Here is a 24,672-nt window from a genome sequence, read left to right as displayed (position 1 = left end):
AGTTTACAATTTTGAGTTTGTCTAAAATAATGTCTTTTTAGGTTGCCCAAACTCAAAAATTTTAACAAATGTAACAAACGTATTTTTTTTTGTTGAACTGACTTATTATATTATGTTTAATTTACTAATGTGCTGAATCATTTTTTAGAGTGCTGGATGGATGTTTAAAAATGGCGCTACCGGAAAGGCGAAAGGAACAGACATGCGCAGTAGCGTTGTTATTGTTTACCCTCATTGAAACGGTCTATAGTTCATTACTTACAGATTGCTTATATGTATCTCAACAATCTGATTAGTTTTGAAGTGATTTGGGTGAAAGTATTCCTTTTGTGGGACTTGAGCTCCTCTAATGATTGGATTGTTTGTGGGCTAAGTTATTTGAATGAGTTTAATTACAGTAGACCAAACCTGATCAGTTTAAAACTTTTCATATTCACTTTTGCCACTTTACTTCAGTATTATTCAGAACTTTTCCTTGTAATACATCTCTGAATGTTGCCAAATAAAAAAATAAAGGATGCAGATTAAAAAAACCATCTCCATTTTACTTATTACACATAAACACTGTTGTTACTAAAGCTAGTGTTGTAGAACTACTAACCCTATTTTCCAGAAAAAATTGGAACATTTTTGTTTTGTACCCAAAGGGGTCAATGGCAAATTTTAATAAAATCATTTAATAAAATGGCTACTGACTGACGTAGCTTTAAAACAAATATAAACATGTCTGTTGTAAGCTTTAAACAGTATTACTAGAGGAAATGCATTTTTTCTGGATCTAATACACTGTTCTTCATTATAAATCAGTAAAAGCTGAATCATGAAGAATGGAAATCCTTTTTACTTTGCAGAAATGCAGGATAGAAGCATTTTCACTAGTTGCTACAACTATAAGCATGTGGAATAAGTTTTAACACAAGGGTAGATAATTCATACATGTACCAGCCAGCCCACCATGAATCCTGGTCTCAGACTCATTTTGTGTAATTGACACTTTCGTCAATGAATAAAAACGAGACGAAAATGTTTGGCAGGGACGACATCCAATCAGTAACTGATTTAGTTTTGGAGAGTTAGGGAGAGATCCAATCATAACTACTTTAGCGTATGTGGAGAGGCGGGACAAGCCGGGTAGCCATCCTATCAGTACTAATTTCTTTTGCAGTACCACACTCGCACAAATTTGATCTGAACCCGGGAAGACCAGACTAGCCTGTGAACTGTCGTTACTCAAGGAACTAGGTTAACTCCACAATGTCAACAGGGAGAAAGAGGAGAGCCGATACACATTCCTAATTTCACGTCGTGAAAAACAAGACAATGTGTAAACCATCTGGGGGCGACGATCTCGGGTAAAAACACAACAAATCTGAAACCACATCTGGCACTGCTGGCAGTATAATGGCAACATAATGGCACTGCTGCTTTTACGGTACCCAGTTTTATAAAGAATGTAATATGCAATTTGTTATGAACAATGCATATATTTTTCAGGCAGAGCAGGCCTACTGGTCATTCATATTTTGTTATTGTTATGCTCAATAAGCAAGGTCAGGTAAATAAAGATGTTTGAAATAAGTTACATCTGTTTTTGTGTGTATTGCACATTCAAACATTAATAATATTCCATAACTGGTTAAAAAATGTTTAATTTTGTGTAAGTGTGCATAATTACTTAAATAATTCAAGTGAACTGATTAAAAAGCATTTACATTTTACACCCTTTATATGTATTTTAGTCTAGGGCTGGGCGATTTTCACGATTAATTCGGTTAATTCGCATGAACGTTTACACCCGATGTTAGAAATGTGACAATCGTGATTGTTTACATACTTTATATTTTAATTAAAATACCAACATGTCACGAGGCAGAAACTGACCAGACGCTCACGGAACATAAATCATGGAAAGTTTAATATCAAAAGGGTGAAAACAGTGTACAAAATCGGGTAGAGTGCAAAACCAGCGGATAAACTAAACAGTAAACGGAAGACAACAAGGATTATACACGGTAACGGTTAGATTCAGAAATAAGGAGCGCAAACACGATCGGCAAAACGAGACACAAACAGAAGAGTTTAATTAAGATTCACTGAATCAAACACCGCTGAACTGAATCAAAACTCCGGAGACGGTGAGCGCGATCAGGATTGGCTGACCAGGACATATGAGTCACGTGACAGTCCGGGGGAGCACGGGAATTGCCATCCACCCCCCAATAACAAGAGGACAAAATCAAAGCTGAGCTGAGTGATTTACATGATGCCCCCCCAGTGTAGCTACTGATACAGACTCACTCAGTGGTGCAAACAGTACAGTACAGGCTCGTGTTCCTTTTAAGAAACCTGTAAAGAACTTTTTGTAGTTCTTTTCCTAATGTAAGGAGGCTCTGCTGCACATTATTTAAAATAAGAGTTGTTTGTGAGATATTCTTATAAAGGATATAGATAATTCAGATTTCTATTTTGTTTTAATTATTGTTAATTATTGTGATATTGTTTTTGTTATAAGTTTGAGTCCCTTGAAAGGATAATTATAGGTGGTGCTGTTACTATTTTTGCACTTCTGCAGTCTTTTAAATTACAATGCAAAAAAAAAAAGAAATTTGAGTCTTGTTTCAATTGCATTATACAAGAACAAAAAAAAACTAAATCGTAATCAACAATCGGTTATAATTTTAAAATAATAGAGATTTTTTTATTTGGCAAAATCGCCCAGCCCTATTTTAGTCGACTGAAACTAAAACTAGACTAAAACTAAAACAATTCAGATGACTAAATTATGACTAAAACTAAATTACATTTTAGTCAAAAGACTATGACTAAAACTAAATCAAAATTTGCTGTCAAAATTAACACTGACGGGTGGTTCCATGAGTAACCCAAAAAATAGGTCCAGACAGTGTAGATCTTTAACCATACAGGTTTCTGAAGGCTTCTGCTAACGGTAAAAACAATCAAACCTTTTAAGATTTGAGCTTTTTTCCAGGTTTGATATCTATGCAAGGTTTAAGTCTCTATTCACAGGACCTCACCGGACCTCCAGGACGTCACGATAGCGTAACGGTAGACCTCTATAAATTAACATCTTCAACCTTTCAGGGCTGGATCGTGTCTAACTGCATTTCTTGCTTGTTTTCTCGACGCAGGTCAACGAGCATCTCGATCCGGAAGATGAGGAGATTCTTCTTACAGTTACCAGCAGCTTCTTTGTTTATTAAATAAATAAATTGTTCAATAAAGACGTGAACTGTACCATCGTCTGTGTGTCTGTGTGTTATTAGCACGTTTTTAGGCGTCTGTGTGCACAGACTTTGATAGGACACCCAAAAGACGGGTATGATACCGCTTGAGATGCATCTCCAATTTAACTGGAGGCCACCTGTGGTCAATTGGTTTGATTGGATACGATTGGGGATTGCAGACACCTGCTTATACGAGGTCCCACAGTCCACAGTGGCCATGGGGTCAAAGGAATCGTCTGCAGACCTCAGAGGCATCTCTCTGATGGTCTGACTGATGAGCTGTCTGTTCTGACATACTGCTTAAGCCCGGCTAGCTCAGTCGGTAGAACATGAGACTCTTAATCTCAGGGTCGTGGGTTCGAGCCCCACGTTGGGCGACTATCCTTATTTAACATCTACTGAAACCAAAAAACACCGTTTGAAACACCGGGGCATTAAAAAGATCTCACATTTGTCAAAAACACAGTTTGAAGCCCAGGTTAATAGAACCTGCTAGTTAGAGAAGGCTCACTTGTTTGTTAGTTTATGTACGAAAGTGATAGTGGCCTGTAAGGGGATTGAGCCCATTATTTTATTGATTGTAAGCATTTATAAAGGTCATGACACGTTCATTAGGTGAAATCATTAAAGAGAGCGTGGCCCATACAGGGATCGAACTTGCGACCTTGGCGTTATTAGCTCCACGCTCTATCCAACTGAGCTAACCGGCGGGTACATCGAGTTTCTGTAGATCTCTGTACATAATTCTACACTGACTCCATTCAACCAGCTGCACGGCAGCACAAAAACCATTTGATGGTCTGCACACTTTTAGTGCGTCTCAGTTTGTTCATGCTATGATGTGAGTTATTTCTCCTGCTAAATTATTTAAATTGAATTAAGGTGGTGAAGTTTTTACTCAACAATAAAAAGTTATATTTAACATAACTGTTCAGTACATTGTTTATTTTAAGTAGTGCACTAAGTAGGGAGTAGGCGTCATTTGAGAGGAGGCCGATAGTCTCTACTCAAAACAGCAGACTGAACGAACTGGCAAAGTTAGCTAAAGAAAGAAATGCTCTGAACAAACCTTTTTTATATTTTAGACATGCTGTTTCTCTCATGTATTTCTCACATGCTTTTTTTATCCCCTTATTTGTGTTTTTAAAGCTTTCTCATTTTGCACATAATGCTAAACTAATATTTTTATTTTATCGGTGGTTGTGATTGGCATTTATTTTAAGGTGAACTATACGGCACTAGGACCCAGCAGCACTGTTATTAACAGAGTGAGTGTTCTTTATATTTCTGAGCGGTACCTCATGTAAACTCTAGATGTCGCTGTTGCACCACTTTCTAAAATACACCACACGAACATAACTGTACTGTGTCAGGACTCTCCCAGGTGTAGTAAATCAACGATTTAAACAAAGCGCAACAGTTTAGAGAAGGTCCTTTCCTGTTTTACATGAAGAAAAGTTGATGGAAAGGAACTCCAGTGTCACAGAGCCCTTACCTTAACTTGGGATAAAACCTGGGCATTTTTGTCACATCTGGACGTGCACAAATTCCCACATCTACACTCCAGAATCTTAATAGTTGTAGCCAAGTGGAGCTTAATGATCCAGTGACACTGACACACTGATATGCAGCCCCGGTTCTCGCTATGTTGCTTAGGCGGGTAGTGAGAAAATCCAGGGGGAGCAATGCCCACCCCAGTTGCTTTAGTTTCGCCCTAAGCTGGACTCGAATCTTGGGCAGAAAAATATGTGCTGTGCCCACTGCACTACTCAAACAGCAGAGTAATAAACAGGTTGTTATGCTGATAAACCTGTGCACACACGGCGTCACCAAGATTAAAAGTGAGAACTACTTAAAATAATAACCATACACTTTCTAATTCCCACAGTAGCAGCAGTTTCCTTCTGTTTCATATACATCACCCTGTCTCAGTCTAATCTGCAGCATTTCTCTCTCACTGATAAAAATACAGAACAAAACGCATCCGGTATCAGTTAAATTGCGACTACGACTGCAACGGTACAAGTACAAGTAGGTTTGATGTCGACTTTTTTTAATTTTATTTTATTTTTTAACTCAATAATGAAAGTTATTTAAAATGTAGCGAATTACAAATCTTAATACAAAACATACTAAAGTAAAAGTAAAATTACAGATTGTAAAATCTACTTTAAAAAGTACAAGTACACAAAAAACTACTCAATTACAGTAACACGACTAAATGTAATTTCTTACTTTCCACCTCTGTATAAGCCAAACTATGAAATGTGTGAAAAACAAGTATAAGTAACATCTGTGCCAACATATAAAAATAATAATAATAATACATTTTATTTATGGGTGCCTTACAATACAAAACATCAGTACATAATTAATTACACAGATCAAGGGTAGGCGAGTTTAAAGAAATACGTTTAAAAGCATGTTTTGAAACTAGGAATTGAATCAATGGTGCGAATGTCAGGAGGGAGAGAGTTCCAGAGATGTGGGGCAGAGTAGCTAAAAGCTCTAGCTCCCATATGAGGTAGACCAAAAAGGAGAGAGTTCCAAAAATTAAATTGAGATGTGACCAGGGCATGAACAAGAACATCAGCACTTCTAGGAGAAAGTACGGTGGCCCGCTGAGTCAAAACACGATAACATTTACAAAACAAACAAAAGCTGACAACACAACAACATTAAGGAAAAACGCAAATACAAAAAGCACAACACAACAACATTAAGGAAAAACACGAATACAAAAAGGACAACACAACGAAATTAAAGAAACACGAATACAAAAAGGACAACACAACGAAATTAAGGAAACACGAATACAAAAGGACAACACAACGAAATTAAGGAAACACGAATACAAAAGGACAACACAACGAAATTAAGGAAACACGAATACAAAAGGACAACACAACGAAATTAAGGAAACACGAGTACAAAATGACAACACAACGAAATTAAGGAAACACGAGTACAAAATGACAACACAACGAAATTAAGGAAACACAAATTCAAATCCTACAACGAAAATGCTCCCGGTCACTAGAGGGCACCTCTATCATTTTTTATCTGTATGAACATTGCAGCAAAGAAAGCAAGAAGCAGAGCAGCGTAGTGCAGAGAATCTGGATTCGGTTTAACTTTAATGTTCAGTGATATAATTCTTAATAAAATTGAGCTTTTGATAAATTTATTTCAAACCATTTTCATAAAACACATTAATGTTTCTCACCTACTACAAACTATTTTATATTAATTTTAAATAAAGATCAATAAATCTGATCATTTTATTTTGGAGATGAATTAATCTATGCAGGTCTCGTAATTTTATTTATTAGTATAAACCTCAGTGTTTCCCATTTACTACAAACTTTTTTTAGTTACATTTTTAGTTATATTTTCTTTTAAATTTATAGTACATCTGTATATGTATACATGACAAATAACGGATATATTACCTTATTTCATATAGGATAATTGTAAATTATAGAATTATTTGACATGATTACATTTATTAATGTAAACTATTTTATATATACACATACAGTACATACCCCTCACCTACAAACTTCTTTACATTATTAAATCATTTATTTTAATTTCTAGTTAAGATCAATAATTGTATGATAATTATATTTTACAGGTGTGTCCATTTGTGTCTAAAAATGGTTTGACATTAATCTAATTAAATAATGATTACATTTTTTTTTATTATAAAAGAAATACATTTTTGTAATGCTTTGTACAAGGTTTGTAATAGGTGAAAGAAACCGATGTGTATATAAAAATTTGTTTGACATTAATACATCAAATTATATGACACTTTAATGGATTCCTTTTTCTGAAAAAAATGCACAAAATGTTATGAACACGACTCAGTTTTTCCATTAGTTTTTTTTTTAAGTAAATAGACGTAATCTTAAAATTAAAATGAAATAACTTTTTAAGTATGTTACCTATTTTCATGTGTAAGAATTCATAAAATAAGTCTTAAGTGTTTTTTCAAGCACTTATTTAAACCAGAATGCCGAATGTCAAAAGAATGTTAAATATTAAACTAATGGGCATGAATACATACGCTTAAAATGCTTAATGATAACTAACTAATACATTGTAAATATACTGTTAAAAGGTTTATGACATTAAAACATGTTAAACTGTAAAAGCTTGGCACAGTCTGGTTAAAGCTCAAGTTAGTTGATTTTGCAATTATATTAAAACATTTGGCAAGCTAATAGCTGCCTGATGTTTAAAAAACAAAAAGGTGCTATACAATCAAACCACCGACACCAAAAAGCTCAATTTTATTAAGAATTATATCACTGAACATTAAAGTTAAACCGAATCCAGATTCTCTGCACTACGCTGCTCTGCTTCTTGCTTTCTTTGCTGCAATGTTCATACAGATAAAAAAATGATAGAGGTGCCCTCTAGTGACCGGGAGCATTTCCGTTGTAGGATTTGAATTTGTGTTTCCTTAATTTCGTTGCGTTGTCCTTTTGTATTCGTGTTTCCTTAATTTCGTTGTGTTGTCCTTTTGTATTTGTGTTTCCTTAATTTCGTTGCGTTGTCCTTTTGTATTCGTGTTTCCTTAATTTCGTTGTGTTGTCCTTTTGTATTTGTGTTTCCTTAATTTCGTTGTGTTGTCCTTTTGTATTTGTGTTTCCTTAATTTCGTTGTGTTGTCCTTTTGTATTCGTGTTTCCTTAATTTCGTTGTGTTGTCCTTTTGTATTCGTGTTTCCTTAATTTCGTTGTGTTGTCCTTTTGTATTCGTGTTTCCTTAATTTCGTTGTGTTGTCCTTTTGTATTCGTGTTTCCTTAATTTCGTTGTGTTGTCCTTTTGTATTCGTGTTTCCTTAATTTCGTTGTGTTGTCCTTTTGTATTCGTGTTTCCTTAATTTCGTTGTGTTGTCCTTTTTGTATTCGTGTTTTTCCTTAATGTTGTTGTGTTGTTCTTTTTGTATTCGCGTTTTTCCCTAATGTTGTTGTGTTGTCAGCTTTTGTTTGTTTTGTAAATGTTATCGTGTTTTGACTCAGCGGGCCACCGTAAGAAAGGAATGGACGTAGACGATTTATGTTACGTAAATGGAAATAAGCGGATTGTGTGATATTGTTAATATGTGCATGAAATGAAAGATTGTGAGTGGAAGGAGAGACGACTGAGTTCTTCATCATCACTGAGAATTTGTTAGATTTAGAGAGAGGAGATTTTGTACCTATAAGAAGAATTTCAGTTTTATCAGCATTTAATTTGAGAAAATTGTAAGAGATCCATGTTCTTAATTCTATTAGACAATCAGAGAGAGATGGAGGAGGAACAGTAGCCATGAGCACAGTGGACAGGTATAGCTCGGTGTCGTCCACATAACAATAGAATTGAATGTTGTATTTCCTAAAGATACGTCCAATGGGAAGCAGGTAAATTATAAATAGTAGAGGCCCCAAGACAGAGCCCTGAGGGACACCACTAGTAACAGGAGTTACTGTGAACATATTGTACACGTCTAGAAATGTATGAGGAAAACCAAGCAAGCACAGAAGCACTAAGACCAATATATGCTAGCCGATCCAATCCCTTTTATTTTCAATTCACTTCCACTATTAACTGATAGCATTCACTTACATCAGGCTCTAAACCTCCTGGTTCTACCCACCATTCACTCCACTATAGATAATCACATTATTTCCCAGTAATAGTTTAACCTAAAGATTTATACCTTTATTATTACTATTTACTTATTAATGTTTACTGTGTAATTAAAGACCTATTAATTACACAGTATAATTAATTTATTGCTAACCATTTCTCCCCAACACTCACTCACTATATTTTATATTTTTGTATTTTAGCTTGTTTGGTACAATCTGATGAGTCACACTTGTGTCTAAGTGCTGATAAATGAGCAAAGCAGCTCCAACACATAATTTCTGTAAAATGTGAATGCGCTGGTGTTTTTTGAGATTACTCTGTTGATTAAAACCCTTTCCACACTGTGAGCACTAATACGGTTTCTCTCCAGTGTGAATGCGCTGGTGTTTTTTCAGATCACTCTGTGTATTAAAACCCTTTCCACACTGTGAGCACTGATACGGTTTCTCTCCAGTGTGAATGCACTGGTGTTTTTTCAGATCACTCTGTTGATTAAAACTCTTTCCACACTGTGAGCACTGATACGGTTTTAGTCCACTGTGAATGCGCTGGTGTATTTTGAGCTCACTCTGTGTATTAAAACTCTTTTCACATTGGGAGCACTGATGTGGTTTCTCTCCAGTGTGAATGCGCTGGTGTACCTTGAGATTACCCTGTTGATTAAAACTCTTCCCACACTGTGAGCACGGATATGGCTTAACTCCAGTGTGAATGCGCTGGTGTGTTTTGAGAGTACTCAGACACCTAAAGCTCTTCCCACACTGTGAACACTGATATGGTTTCTCTCCACTGTGAATGCGCTGGTGTATTTTAAGCTCACTCTTCGTGTTTCCTTAATTTCGTTGTGTTGTCCTTTTGTATTCGTGTTTCCTTAATTTCGTTGTGTTGTCCTTTTGTATTCGTGTTTCCTTAATTTCGTTGTGTTGTCCTTTTGTATTCGTGTTTCCTTAATTTCGTTGTGTTGTCCTTTTTGTATTCGTGTTTTTCCTTAATGTTGTTGTGTTGTTCTTTTTGTATTCGCGTTTTTCCCTAATGTTGTTGTGTTGTCAGCTTTTGTTTGTTTTGTAAATGTTATCGTGTTTTGACTCAGCGGGCCACCGTAAGAAAGGAATGGACGTAGACGATTTATGTTACGTAAATGGAAATAAGCGGATTGTGTGATATTGTTAATATGTGCATGAAATGAAAGATTGTGAGTGGAAGGAGAGACGACTGAGTTCTTCATCATCACTGAGAATTTGTTAGATTTAGAGAGAGGAGATTTTGTACCTATAAGAAGAATTTCAGTTTTATCAGCATTTAATTTGAGAAAATTGTAAGAGATCCATGTTCTTAATTCTATTAGACAATCAGAGAGAGATGGAGGAGGAACAGTAGCCATGAGCACAGTGGACAGGTATAGCTCGGTGTCGTCCACATAACAATAGAATTGAATGTTGTATTTCCTAAAGATACGTCCAATGGGAAGCAGGTAAATTATAAATAGTAGAGGCCCCAAGACAGAGCCCTGAGGGACACCACTAGTAACAGGAGTTACTGTGAACATATTGTACACGTCTAGAAATGTATGAGGAAAACCAAGCAAGCACAGAAGCACTAAGACCAATATATGCTAGCCGATCCAATCCCTTTTATTTTCAATTCACTTCCACTATTAACTGATAGCATTCACTTACATCAGGCTCTAAACCTCCTGGTTCTACCCACCATTCACTCCACTATAGATAATCACATTATTTCCCAGTAATAGTTTAACCTAAAGATTTATACCTTTATTATTACTATTTACTTATTAATGTTTACTGTGTAATTAAAGACCTATTAATTACACAGTATAATTAATTTATTGCTAACCATTTCTCCCCAACACTCACTCACTATATTTTATATTTTTGTATTTTAGCTTGTTTGGTACAATCTGATGAGTCACACTTGTGTCTAAGTGCTGATAAATGAGCAAAGCAGCTCCAACACATAATTTCTGTAAAATGTGAATGCGCTGGTGTTTTTTGAGATTACTCTGTTGATTAAAACCCTTTCCACACTGTGAGCACTAATACGGTTTCTCTCCAGTGTGAATGCGCTGGTGTTTTTTCAGATCACTCTGTGTATTAAAACCCTTTCCACACTGTGAGCACTGATACGGTTTCTCTCCAGTGTGAATGCACTGGTGTTTTTTCAGATCACTCTGTTGATTAAAACTCTTTCCACACTGTGAGCACTGATACGGTTTTAGTCCACTGTGAATGCGCTGGTGTATTTTGAGCTCACTCTGTGTATTAAAACTCTTTTCACATTGGGAGCACTGATGTGGTTTCTCTCCAGTGTGAATGCGCTGGTGTACCTTGAGATTACCCTGTTGATTAAAACTCTTCCCACACTGTGAGCACGGATATGGCTTAACTCCAGTGTGAATGCGCTGGTGTGTTTTGAGAGTACTCAGACACCTAAAGCTCTTCCCACACTGTGAACACTGATATGGTTTCTCTCCACTGTGAATGCGCTGGTGTATTTTAAGCTCACTCTTTGTAGTAAAACTATTTCCACACTGAGCACTGATACGGTTTCTCTCCACTGTGAATGCGCTGGTGTATTTTAAGCTCAGTCTTTGTATTAAAACTATATCTACACTGTGAGCACTGATACGGCTTCACTCCAGTGTGAATGCGCTGGTGTGTTTTGAAAGTGCTCAGACACCTAAAGCTCTTCATACACTGGGAGCACTGATACGGTTTCTCTCCAGTGTGAATGCGCTGGTGGGTTTTTAGAGCACCCCGGGAACTGAAGCTCTTCCCACACTGTGAGCAGACGTTTCCTTCTTCCTGTGTGGGACTGAGAGAGGTGTTAATGCTGACAGTACCAGAGGACGTTTGCTGATTACTGGAGCTTCTGGTGGGCGTCAGATCCTCATGTTCAGTCTTAATCTTCACCAGAGTCTCATATTTATCATGGTTGCAGCTCTTGATGTGATTGTGGAGCTGATTTTGGGTTGTAGAGGAACGTGGACAAGAGGAGCAGCAGAAATCCTTGTTCAGTTCTGAAGCAGAAAATAATCAAATACATTTATAACATTATAAATAATCAAATACATTTATAACATTATAAATAATCAAATACATTTATAACATTATAGATAATCAAATACATTTATAACATTATAAATAATAATATACATTTATAACATTATAAATAATCAAATACATTTATAACATTATAAATAATCAAATACATTTATAACATTATAAATAATCAAATACATTTATAACATTATAAATAATCATATACATTTATAACATTATAAATAATCAAATACATTTATAACATTATAAATAAGCAAATACATTTATAACATTATAAATAAGCAAATACATTTATAACATTATAAATAATCAAATACATTTATAACATTATAAATAATCAAATACATTTATAACAATATAAACAATCAAATACATTTATAACATTATAAATAATCAAATACATTTATAACATTATAAATAATTAAATACATTTATAACATTATAAATAATAAAAATACATTTATAACATTATAAATAATCCAATACATTTATAACATTATAAATAATAAAAAACATTTATAACATTTATAAATAATAAATACATTTATAACATTATAAATAATAAAAATACATTTATAACATTATAAATAATAAATACATTTATAACGTTATAAAAAATCAAATACATTTAAAACGTTATAAATAATCAAATACATTTATAACATTATAAATAATTAAATGCATTTATAACATTATAAATAATCAAATACATTTATAACATTATAAATAATCAAATACATGTATTACATCATAAATAATAAATACATTCATAACATTATAAATAATCAAATACATTTATAACATTATAAATAATCAAATACATTTATAACATTATAAATAATAAAAATATATTTATAACATTATAAATAGTCCAATACCTTTATAACATTATAAATAATTAAATACATTTATAACATTATAAATAATCAAATACATTTATAACAAAAATAATCAAATACATTTATAACATTATAAATAATAAAAATACATTTATAACATTATAAATAATCAAATACATTTATAACATTATAAATAATAAAAATATATTTATAACATTATAAATATTCCAATACCTTTATAACATTATAAATAATAATATACATTTATAACATTATAAATAATCAAATACAGTTTTAACATTATAAATAATCAAATACATTTATAACATTATAAATAATAAATACATTTATAAGATTATAAATAATAAATACATTTTTAACATTATAAATAATCAAATACATTTATAACATTATAAATAATCAAATACATTTATAACATTATGAATAATAAAATACATTTATAACATTATGAATAATAAAATACATTTATAACATTATAAATAATAAATACATTTATAACATTATAAATAATCAAATACATTTATAACATTATAAATAATAAAATAGATTTATAACATTATGAATAATTAAATACATTTATAACATTATAAATAATAAATACATTTATAACATTATAAATAATAATATACATTTATAACCAGAGGTGGAAAGTAAAGAATTACATTTACTCGTGTTACTGTAATTAAGTAGTTTTTTTGTGGAATTAAGTAGATTTTACAGCCTGTAATTTTACTTTTACTTAAGTATGTTTTGTATTAAGAATTGTAATTCGTTACATTTTAAATAACATCCGTTACTGAGTAAAACAAAAACAAAAAAACAAAGAAAACAATAAAAACTGACATCTGAGAATTTATGAAACTATTCTTTAGAGTCGGGCTGCGAAATGAATCACTGAGTTAACGAGTCAGAAACGATTCACTCCGTATCATTATGATGTTGTGCATAAACAACTCCATGAATCAGTTCATTTGGTGAAGAGATTCAAATGTATGAACCAATCAGAGCTTTAGAATTCAGATTCTGGGCGGAATTGACAGTTTAGTGAACGAATCACCAATTTAGGCTTTTTACCGGGAAAGTCGTGAGAATAAATATAGTTTTCATTAGTTAGGTGGATAAAACAGTTGGGTCTGGTTTTATATATTCTAAAAACATACAAGATGCTCTTATATAAAGTGGATTATATCCCTAATGGAACAACACACGGATATAGATCAGGTAAGCAGATAAGTGGTTATGATTTTCTGCTGCTGTGATTGATCTGGGTCGCGGTTCTGCTGTTTACGGTTGGCTTTCATTTTGCAACGATAGCATTATGAAATATTGTGATTTATTATGTTAATTTATTTGAGTATTTATTGAAGTAAAAAGGACAGCATGAATGTGATTGTAAAATTCTGTTGGTGTTTTTTTTATTTTGATCATGTTCCTATGACGGGGTAAGACCCGGTATATTTTATAAGTGCGACCCTGACAGTAATCTGCTGCATGGCTGGTGAGCTGTGTGTGATCTGCTGTATCATTCATCTATCAACTGTTGGAAAATAATCTCCCTCCTTCTAATCAAAAAAGTAACGAAGTAACGTTTACTCCGAGTACATTTTAAATGAATAACTTTTTACTTTTTGCTTGAGTAGATTTTTAGACTAGTAACTTTACTCGTACTTAAGTAAAAAATTATCAGAGTAATAGTACTTTTACTTGAGTACAATATTTTAGTATTCTTTCCTCTGTAAAATACATTTATAACATTATAAATAATCAAATACATGTATAACATTATACATAATCAAATACATTTATAACATTATAAATAATCAAATACATTTATAACATTATAAATAATAAATACTGTTAGTAATTGTTAAACTGAGATCTGATGCTAAAGTCCTGGAACGTGATTCATCCTGCATTCATCATTTCCTGCTCACACTGATCTGCATGAGCACAATACAAGCTTTCACTGTATGATGCTTCATCCCAGGTTCCTCTGATTCTATTCAATCCAAATCTTATTTTACTCAAGATAAAAACTATCTTACTGAGTTCATCTTTATCTTCAGGTTCTTCCTTCTTTACAGGCTTCATCTGGAAACCTCCACACTGTTGGTCCTCTGGGGTGAGGTGTTCCTCAGGGATCGAGGTTCCTTCACCTGAAATTTCTTTGTTTTGTGAAAGAAAAAAAAAAGTTTGTTATTGTTGGTAGTAACGACCAACTTCTTTATTAAGCACTTAAGTTAAAACTAACAGACTCGTACTTCTATACTATCTGTCAAAAACACGACCTATAAACCTTTGTTCGAACAAGGTTTCAGCAGATTTAATAATAATAATAACAATACAACCCCAAATCAGAAAAGGTTGGGACCGTTCTCTACTGGGGACAGATCAGGACTGCAGGCAGGCCGGTCCAGTACCCGTACCCTCTTCTTTCACAGCCACGCCTTTGTAATGTGTGCAGCAGGTGGTTTTGCATCGTCTTGTTAAAAAATGCTAGCTGCTCAGGTTGCGCAGCGATAAAAACACACGCTGCAACCAGAGCTGGATTTCAATTACATCATATCGAATCCAGCTCTGCCTTGCTGGCTCGAGGCTGAGTGGCTGTATGAGCAACGATTGGCCGGTTGTTCAGTTGGGGGGTGGGACAAAGAGCCGGCTGTGGGTCTCTCTCTGTCAGAATGCGATCACGAGCTCTGCTGGCTAATTAGAGGCACCTGCACAGAGATGAGGAAAGAGTGCTCTTAGGGCGTGTCTCTCCACACGCAACGCTAGGTGGCACAACACTCATCAATGTGTGGGTGGCAAAACTGCATCCGGCTTGCTGCTCATATGTCGGAGGGGATGTGGGTTAGCTTCGATCTCCTCGGTCATGGCAGGGTTCGGCATAGACAGAGAGGAAGCACGATGCAAATTGGACAATTGGACACTGATGGAACTGATGAAGAGCTGATGAAACTGATGAAGAGCTTCTGTGGTGGTGTTTGCCTTTATGTAAACAAAACATGGTGCATGGACTCTGCCATAGTTAATACCTACTGCTCTGCTGACCTGGAATACCTGGTTATAACATGTAAACCCCCAGGTATTATAACCACCAGAGTTTTCCTGCATTGTTACTGCTGCAGTTTATATCCCTCCAGATGCTAATGCTAACGCAGCTATAAAAGACCTTTGTGAACCCAGATGAAGTCTTTATTGTTTCTGGAGACTTTACACTGCAGTTTAAGATCTGGACTTCCAAAGTTTCATCAGAAGGAGACTAAAAATCTTGGACCAAGTTAACACAAATGTATCTGATGCCTACAAAGCTCCACCCCTCCCCCACCTGGGTCAGTCTGATCACCAGTTTTTGTTCCTGCTCCCCAAGTACACCCCAGTCATCAGACGTCTGAGACCCACAATGAGGACAGTTAAGATCTGGATGGAAGGTGCAGACTCATCTCTCCAGGATCATCAGCACAAACAGTCACGTATATATTGAATATATCAGCTTATATACTCGACTTTATTTCTTCTCATTCATTACCCAATCATTCAGCCACTTGTATTCACCTGGCATTACTCTGTAATTATATACTAGTGTAAACACGGTACAGTCAGCATGATGTTTAATCTTCTTTATCTTCTGTCTCCTCATTTCACTCACCTGCTCACTTATACACTAAATATACAAAAATATTACAAGAAATTCAGACACGACCAAATTAGGAGAAATGATTTTGCTCAAGTCTTACTGAGTTCATCTTTATCTTCAGGTTCTTCTTTCTTCACAGGCTTCATCTGGAAACCTCCACACTGTTGGTCCTCTGAGAAGAGCAGTTCCACAGAAGCCACAAGTTCTGCAGGGATTAAAGTGACTTCACCTGAAATTCATCAATATGAGAAGAAGAATCTCAACAACTGGAAGAAAACTGAAGGTTGTGGGTTTGATTTTCTAATCATAAATAAATCCTAGTTAGATTCAAACTTAAATCCAGACTGGAGTGTAGCAGCACAGGACATTACGGTACAGTACAGGTTTTAATCCAACTATCCAATTTCTCTTATTATTTCTACTAATTAGTGACTCCAATACTAACCACACTGTACTGTACCATACTGTACTGTACCATACTGCACTGTACCATAATGTACTGTACCATACTGCACTGTAACATACTGTACCATACTGTACTGTACCATACTGTACTGTACCATACTGTACTGTACCATACTGCACTGTACCATACTGCACTGTACAATACTGCACTGTACCATACTGTTCTGTACCACACTGTACTGTACCACACTGTACTGTACCATACTGTACTGTACCACACTGTTCTGTACCAAACTGTTCTGTACCACACTGTACTGTACCACACTGTACTGTACCATACTGTACTGTACCATACTGTACCACACTGTACTGTACCACACTGTACTGTACCATACTGTTCTGTACCATACTGCACTGTACCATACTGTACTGTACCACACTGTACTGTACCATACTGTTCTGTACCATACTGTACTGTACCATACTGCACTGTACCATACTGCACTGTACCATACTGTACTGTACCATTCTGTACTGTACCATACTGCACTGTACCATACTGTACTGTACCACACTGTACTGTACCACACTGTACTGTACCATACTGCACTGTACCATACTGTACTGTACCATACTGTACTGTACCACACTGTACTGTACCATACTGCACTGTACCATACTGCACTGTACCATACTGTACTGTACCACAATGTACTGTACCATACTGTACTGTACCATACTGCACTGTACCATACTATACTGTACTGTACCATACTGCACTGTACCATACCATACTGTACCATACTGTACCACACTGTACTGTACCACACTGTTCTGTACCATACTGCACTGTACCATACTGTACTGTACCATACTGCACTGTACCATACTGTACTGTACCATACTGTACTGTACCATACTGTACCACACTTTACTGTACCATACTATACAGTACCATACTGCACTGTACCACACTGTACTGTACCACACTGTACTGTACACACTGTACTGTACCACACTGTACTGTACACACTGTACTGTACCACACTGTACTGTACCATACTGTACTGTACACACTGTACTGTACACTGTACTGTACCACACTGTACTGTACCACACTGTGCTGTACCATACTGTACTGTACCACACTGTACTGTACCATACTGTACCGTACTGTACTGTACCATACTGTACCACACAGTACTGTATTACACTGTACTGTACCATACTGTACTGTACCACACAGTACTGTACTACACTGTACTGTACCACACAGTACTGTATTACACTGTACTGTACCATACTGTACTGTACCACACTGTACTGTACCACACAGTACTGTATTACACTGTACTGTACCACACTGTACTGTACCATACTGTACTGTACCATACTGTACCACACTGTACTGTACCACACAGTACTGTATTACACTGTACTGTACCATACTGTCTGGTGGAAAAGTGGCATCATGCTCCACATTTACTTACAGAAGAAATCATCATCATCATCTTCCTCCTTTTTTATTATTTTCTTCTGGAATCCTTCATGTTGTAGATTCACAGGAGTGACGTCTCCCTCTTCTGCTGACTGCATTATTAAAGATCTAATAGACAGACAGACAGACAGATAGATGTGCTGTATTCATAATTAAAGGGAAAATCTTTAGACTGTTGTAACTGGCTGTTGTTATTGTTATGAACTGAAGCTACTGTGGCACCAGGCAGCAAAAAGTTATTTCGAATTCCTACAGTAAAATTATCTCAACACCACAAGATTAGTACTAGAGTAAGTGTTCTTCGTGGATGTCGGGGTGGCACCTGATAACAATTTGTTTTGCTTATTTTATTGCTCTTCAAAAAGATGTATTAACAACCGAACAGACACTTTACATGAGTTTGAGATCCGATCACAACAAATTCCTTCAGTAAAAATGTCTGAAATGTATTTCATTAATAAGAGAGTCAATGCTCTTCTTGAATAGAGTGGATTTTGTGCACCTGACTGTGACTATAACACTCTACAAACCACCTGTAAACAAAGTTCAACTATAAACAATGTTCAACTATAAACAAAGTTCAACTGTAAACAAAGTTCAACTATAAACAATGTTCAACTATAAACAAAGTTCAACTGTAAACAAAGTTCAACTATAAACAAAGTTTAACTGTAAACAAAGTTCAACTGTAAACAAAGTTCAACTATAAACAAAGTTCACCTGTAAACAAAGTTCAACTGTAAACAAAGTTCACCTGTAAACAAAGTTCAACTGTAAACAAAGTTCAACTATAAACAAAGTTCACCTGTAAACAAAGTTCTACTGTAAACAAAGTTCAACTATAATTAAAGTTCAACTGTAAACAAAGTTCAATTGTAAAGTTCAACTGTAAACAAAGTTCAACTATAAACAAAGTTCATCTGTAAACACAAAGTTCAACTGTAAACACAGTTCACCTGTAAACAAAGTTCAACTGTAAACAAAGTTCACCTGTAAACAAAGTTCAACTGTAAACAAAGTTCAACTATAAACAAAGTTTAACTGTAAACAAAGTTCAACTGTAAACAAAGTTCAACTGTAAACAAAGTTCAACTATAAACAATGTTCAACTATAAACAAAGTTCAACTGTAAACAAAGTTCAACTATAAACAAAGTTTAACTGTAAACAAAGTTCAACTGTAAACAAAGTTCAACTATAAACAAAGTTCACCTGTAAACAAAGTTCAACTGTAAACAAAGTTCACCTGTAAACAAAGTTCAACTGTAAACAAAGTTCAACTATAAACAAAGTTCACCTGTAAACAAAGTTCTACTGTAAACAAAGTTCAACTATAATTAAAGTTCAACTGTAAACAAAGTTCAATTGTAAAGTTCAACTGTAAACAAAGTTCAACTATAAACAAAGTTCATCTGTAAACACAAAGTTCAACTGTAAACACAGTTCACCTGTAAACAAAGTTCAACTGTAAACAAAGTTCACCTGTAAACAAAGTTCAACTGTAAACAAAGTTCAACTATAAACAAAGTTTAACTGTAAACAAAGTTCAACTGTAAACAAAGTTCAACTATAAACAAAGTTCACCTGTAAACAAAGTTCAACTGTAAACAAAGTTCACCTGTAAACAAAGTTCACCTGTAAACAAAGTTCAACTGTAAACAAAGTTCAACTATAAACAAAGTTCACCTGTAAACAAAGTTCTACTGTAAACAAAGTTCAGCTATAAACAAAGTTCAACTGTAAACAAAGTTCAATTGTAAACGAAGTTCAACTATAATTAAAGTTCAACTGTAAACAAAGTTCAATTGTAAAGTTCAACTGTAAACAAAGTTCAACTATAAACAAAGTTCATCTGTAAACACAAAGTTCAACTGTAAACACAGTTCACCTGTAAACAAAGTTCAACTGTAAACAAAGTTCACCTGTAAACAAAGTTCAACTGTAAACAAAGTTCAACTATAAACAAAGTTCACCTGGGCGGTATTCCAGAAAGCGGGTTAAGTGATTAAACCGGGTAAGTTAACTCAGAATTAAGGAAAACTCTGGGTTTTCCGTTCCAGAAACCGAGATTAAAGAGAGCCTGTGTCAGTTACTATAGCTACTTACGCTCTGAAGCTAACCTGCTCGCTGGCAGGTTAACTTAAACCTAACCCGGGGTTACACACACTTTTCTCATGTAAACCTGGCGTGTTCTTTACTCCAGGATCCAGTGGATCCCGACGCGCTAATTATTCGAAGAGATCTTAATCGGAAACGAGTCATTAAACTCAGATTAGTCATTTCCTGATTAATTTCTCTGCGAACCTTTCCGTTATTATCAGTCAGTCAATTCGGGGAGAGTGGGGGCAGTTGCAACATTATTAATTACAATATTAATAAAAAGGCTTGTTATAGCATTAATTATAACATTATGAATGGAATGTTATGGATTAATATAGAATACCTTTAACACACACAGTTTAGTAAACTAAAATAATTTGTGGTTCAAATTAATTGTAGTAATTAACCCCAAACATAATTGTTACTTAAAACAGGGCCTATATATGTATATATACAGTCACATTAATGAATGAAAACCCTATCTGTACACAAGAAAGTCTTTGCAAAATTATGTCAAAGAATGATTTTACTACATATCGATGAATGTTGCAACTGCCCTGTTATGGGTCTATTCAAGTATTATTTTTTACACATTTGTAATATTACACTTTGTGGATCAGCCCTCACTTCTTTGCAGACTTTATGCATTGCTCTCCATTTTTTGTATGTTGGTGCATCCAAAAAGTATGCTTAGCATTGAAACTCTTGTTTGTCTGTAATAAACATCAAAGATGAATGCCACAGAATAGCAGGTTTGTCCTTAATAATAAAGATAAAAACTGAAAAGTAATAAAAAAATTGCTCTGCACCATCTTAAGGATTCCCAAGGGTTAGTGGCTGCATGGATGGAGCCCACATTCCCATTAAAGCACCAGCAGAAAATGAAAAGGATTAGGTGAACAGCAGACAGAATATCCCTCCACGTACAGGTAGTGACCATTATCTTAAAAAATAAACAAATGTTTTAAATAAAACAGTGTAACATTTAATACACATTCTGCAACTTACTGTTCTCCATCAAGATCTTATGTGATGCTACCCACATTACAAATATTGAAGCCAAATTGTCAGGCTCTGTGCATGATCACTGAAAATAAAACAATGCAACAAGTTCATTTCTTGTCCTTATTCTTTAGTAAGAACATTTATATTTATACACCCTTCGCACTGACACCCATCTTCAATTCAAGCAACTGAATTTCTAGCCTTGTCTGTTTTATATGCTCCACCTGAGGATCACACTTTGCAATTTGTTTCTCCAGATGGACCTTGTATAGATCATTTACACCCAACTTGAAAGAAAGAGGCAAAAATAGCATGTTACGATCAAACATAGCTTTTTGTGTTTTATATATTTCAGATATTTGGTAAGACATTTTTACTGTTCTAAGCTGAGCTTTGGAGGTGGATGGTCCCTCATCTGATTCGGGACTGCCCATCACATTCTGTTAGAGAACAGTCATACACATTATCATGGTAGATCAATTGAAATGCCATGCTCTATGTTCAACATGTACTGTACCTCTGTAGGCCTCCCAGAATCATCCCACCTTGAGGCAGAGGAGATGGTTTCTTTATCATCCTTCAACAGTGTTTTTTTTTTGTATTAAAGAACATTATTTATACTCATCAGGATCTAGGGACATTTAGATTACTAACAATTGCAGGAGGCTCAAAACCACCAATCACTAGAGAGATGCCAATAAAAAGTGTTCAGACTGTACCAATGCAGTTCTTAATATTCCACAGTTTATGCACTACAGACTAATGAATTACATGTAATAAACATGCCTTGAACATAGACAGTTTTTGTTTCATTTTTATCTGCTGCCATGTGCATCTGATTCCACTTGGATTACACCTAGATGGAGTAAATGAAAGAAAAAAACATGTAAAATCGAGACAAATCGAGGCAAGTTAAACTTGCGCATTAACTTAAATTTAACTAACATTTTTTTTTGCCATTTGCGACGTCTTTTTTACAGACACTGCTGTATTACTTTTACGTCTAAAACATTTTCATGATCTGCACACGCAAACATTAAAATGAACAGTTTTATTGGTGTAAAATATGACGGACTACTTTTTCTTTTATTCACATCCATGGTGAATCCATTTATCGCCACTCCATTGAGAATGCCTGTTTATAGTTAACCGTGAACGCGCTTCTGCTGGGTTCAATCTACTCAGAATTGAGTAATCTAACACTGAACCGCTTTTGTGGAACCGAAAACTCTGGCTATGACACGGTGGGGTAAGTCAACTCGGAGTTCAGGGTTAAGTTTGAAGTTTGTTAAACCCGCTTTCTGGAATACCCCCCTGGTCGTGATGTTAGTGAATTAAACCTACATCTCTCTGATGGTCTGATCGATGAGCTGTCTGTTCTGACATGCTGCTTAAGCCCGGCTAGCTCAGTCGGTAGAGCATGAGACTCTTAATCTCAGGGTCGTCGGTTCGAGCCCCACATTGGGCGAGTATCTTCATTTAACATCTACAGAAACCAAAAGAACGTTCTTCCACTTTGGACAGCCAGTCTCCGGTGACTCATCAGGTGGATGTTTGTGCTTGTAGAACAGTTGTTTACTGGATGTTATCAGTTACTTATTTCCACTATTCTGTGGGACTACACATTGTTGTTGTGTCTCATATCCGTTTGATCAACAGACACGGTTGTGCCTGGTACCCCTTTTCCACCAAAAAAAACATGGTTCTTGAACTGGTTCTGTTCAGGTTTCTCTGAACCTTGGTGTTCTGTAGAGAACCGATGCGCGTTTACACCAGTTTTTAAAAACCAAGCAGCGTCATCAACGGTGGGCATTGCTTACTAAGAGTTAAGAGTAGTAATATCATGGCGGAGTGTGTGGATTATGTGCTTTTGTGCTGCTGTTACAGATGTTTGTTTTTATGTAAAAAGCATCGATCTAACTATCGGTGATAAGAAGACGTGACGTGTTTGTCTCAGTTGTTGTTTTATTTAGTTCATTAACATGAGAAGAGTTTTGCGCTTCGCTTTCACCGTGACTCTCGGCGCAAATAGCCGATTAGCTCAGCGCTAAGCTTAAGCAGTGAAACATCACTAAAGTTCCACAACACGAACATTAATCTGTGTGAAATAAACATCAGATCCAGTCTAAAATACAACATATATCTGTGTTTAACTGGATTTACTTCACGTGTGTTTATGCAGCTTCACGCTTTATTTTTCACGTTAAGCGTTTTCCGTTCTGTCCGGGTCACTTTTATCTCGTAATATCACACAATTCACCTTTTTAAAGGCGCTTTGAAAATATCAGCGGCAAACTGGCTCAAAATGTAATCAGGTGAAACTTTAAAAGATACAAATGCAGCGATAAGCTCCATACGAGACACCAGCTGACGCCTTTGTTGCTACAGTTGCTAACGCGCTATGCTGTACAACATGACACGCCCACTGACGGACGTCACGGTTCGGGCTGAAAAACCAAGTATTCTGTGGGGCCAGATTGGCCCGCTAGTTCACTGTCTGGAATCTCTTTTTTCCGGTGGAAACACGCGGAACCGGTTCAACCGGTTCAAGTTCGGGAACCGGAACGGGCGCCGTGCCGCGTCGGTGGAAAAGGGGTATCTGTTCTACACGCAGCTTTTCAAATAAAAGATCCTGAAACAGTGACAAAACACACAGAGAACCACACACATCGCTCAGCTGCTGCTGCTGATCCTCTTTCACCTGCATTTAGTACAAAACACCACAACAAATCATCTGTATTCAACCTTTTCTTAACCATGTACCACAAAAGTCGCTCACTGCTGCCTACAAAACCACACAAAACACTTTATACAGAAGAACCTTTAACTCTCTCTTACTTTTATTTTGTATTTTTCTTGCCGGCCTCGTGTTGTATTGAAACTAAAATAAATAAATAAGTAATTAATGGAATGTTAAAATGGGCATAATTTTACTGTGTTATGTCCTTATGTTGTCAAATTATATAAATAAAAGGAAGTGTAATGAGTAGGTAAGAAAAAGGTTTTTTAAAATACAGAGATTTTTTTATACCAGAAAAGGTCTTTTTAGATCTATATTTAGGTTGTAATTTTTCTTTCTGGTACATTTTTATGCATCAGAACTCTGTATGTTTTGTATATTAAACTATGAAGAGATGATTTACCTTCTTCAACTCTTCACAACTGTATTACCGTAAAACAGGGTTTAGATAAAACTGT

At 35.3% G+C, this 24,672-nt stretch overlaps 1 pseudogene; it reads right to left on the bottom strand.

Annotated features, from left to right (window-relative positions):
- Nucleotides 1-22,050, bottom strand: part of LOC134326295 (zinc finger protein 850-like) — a 122,960-nt pseudogene extending 100,910 nt beyond the window's left edge.
- Between the last annotated feature and the right edge of the window lie 2,622 nt (nt 22,051-24,672).

Source organism: Trichomycterus rosablanca, chromosome 14, assembly GCF_030014385.1.
Source record: "Trichomycterus rosablanca isolate fTriRos1 chromosome 14, fTriRos1.hap1, whole genome shotgun sequence".
NCBI classification, from domain to species: domain Eukaryota; kingdom Metazoa; phylum Chordata; class Actinopteri; order Siluriformes; family Trichomycteridae; genus Trichomycterus; species Trichomycterus rosablanca.
The sequence above is the reverse complement of the archived record's forward strand: the minus strand, read 5'-3'. Positions and strand labels throughout refer to the sequence as shown.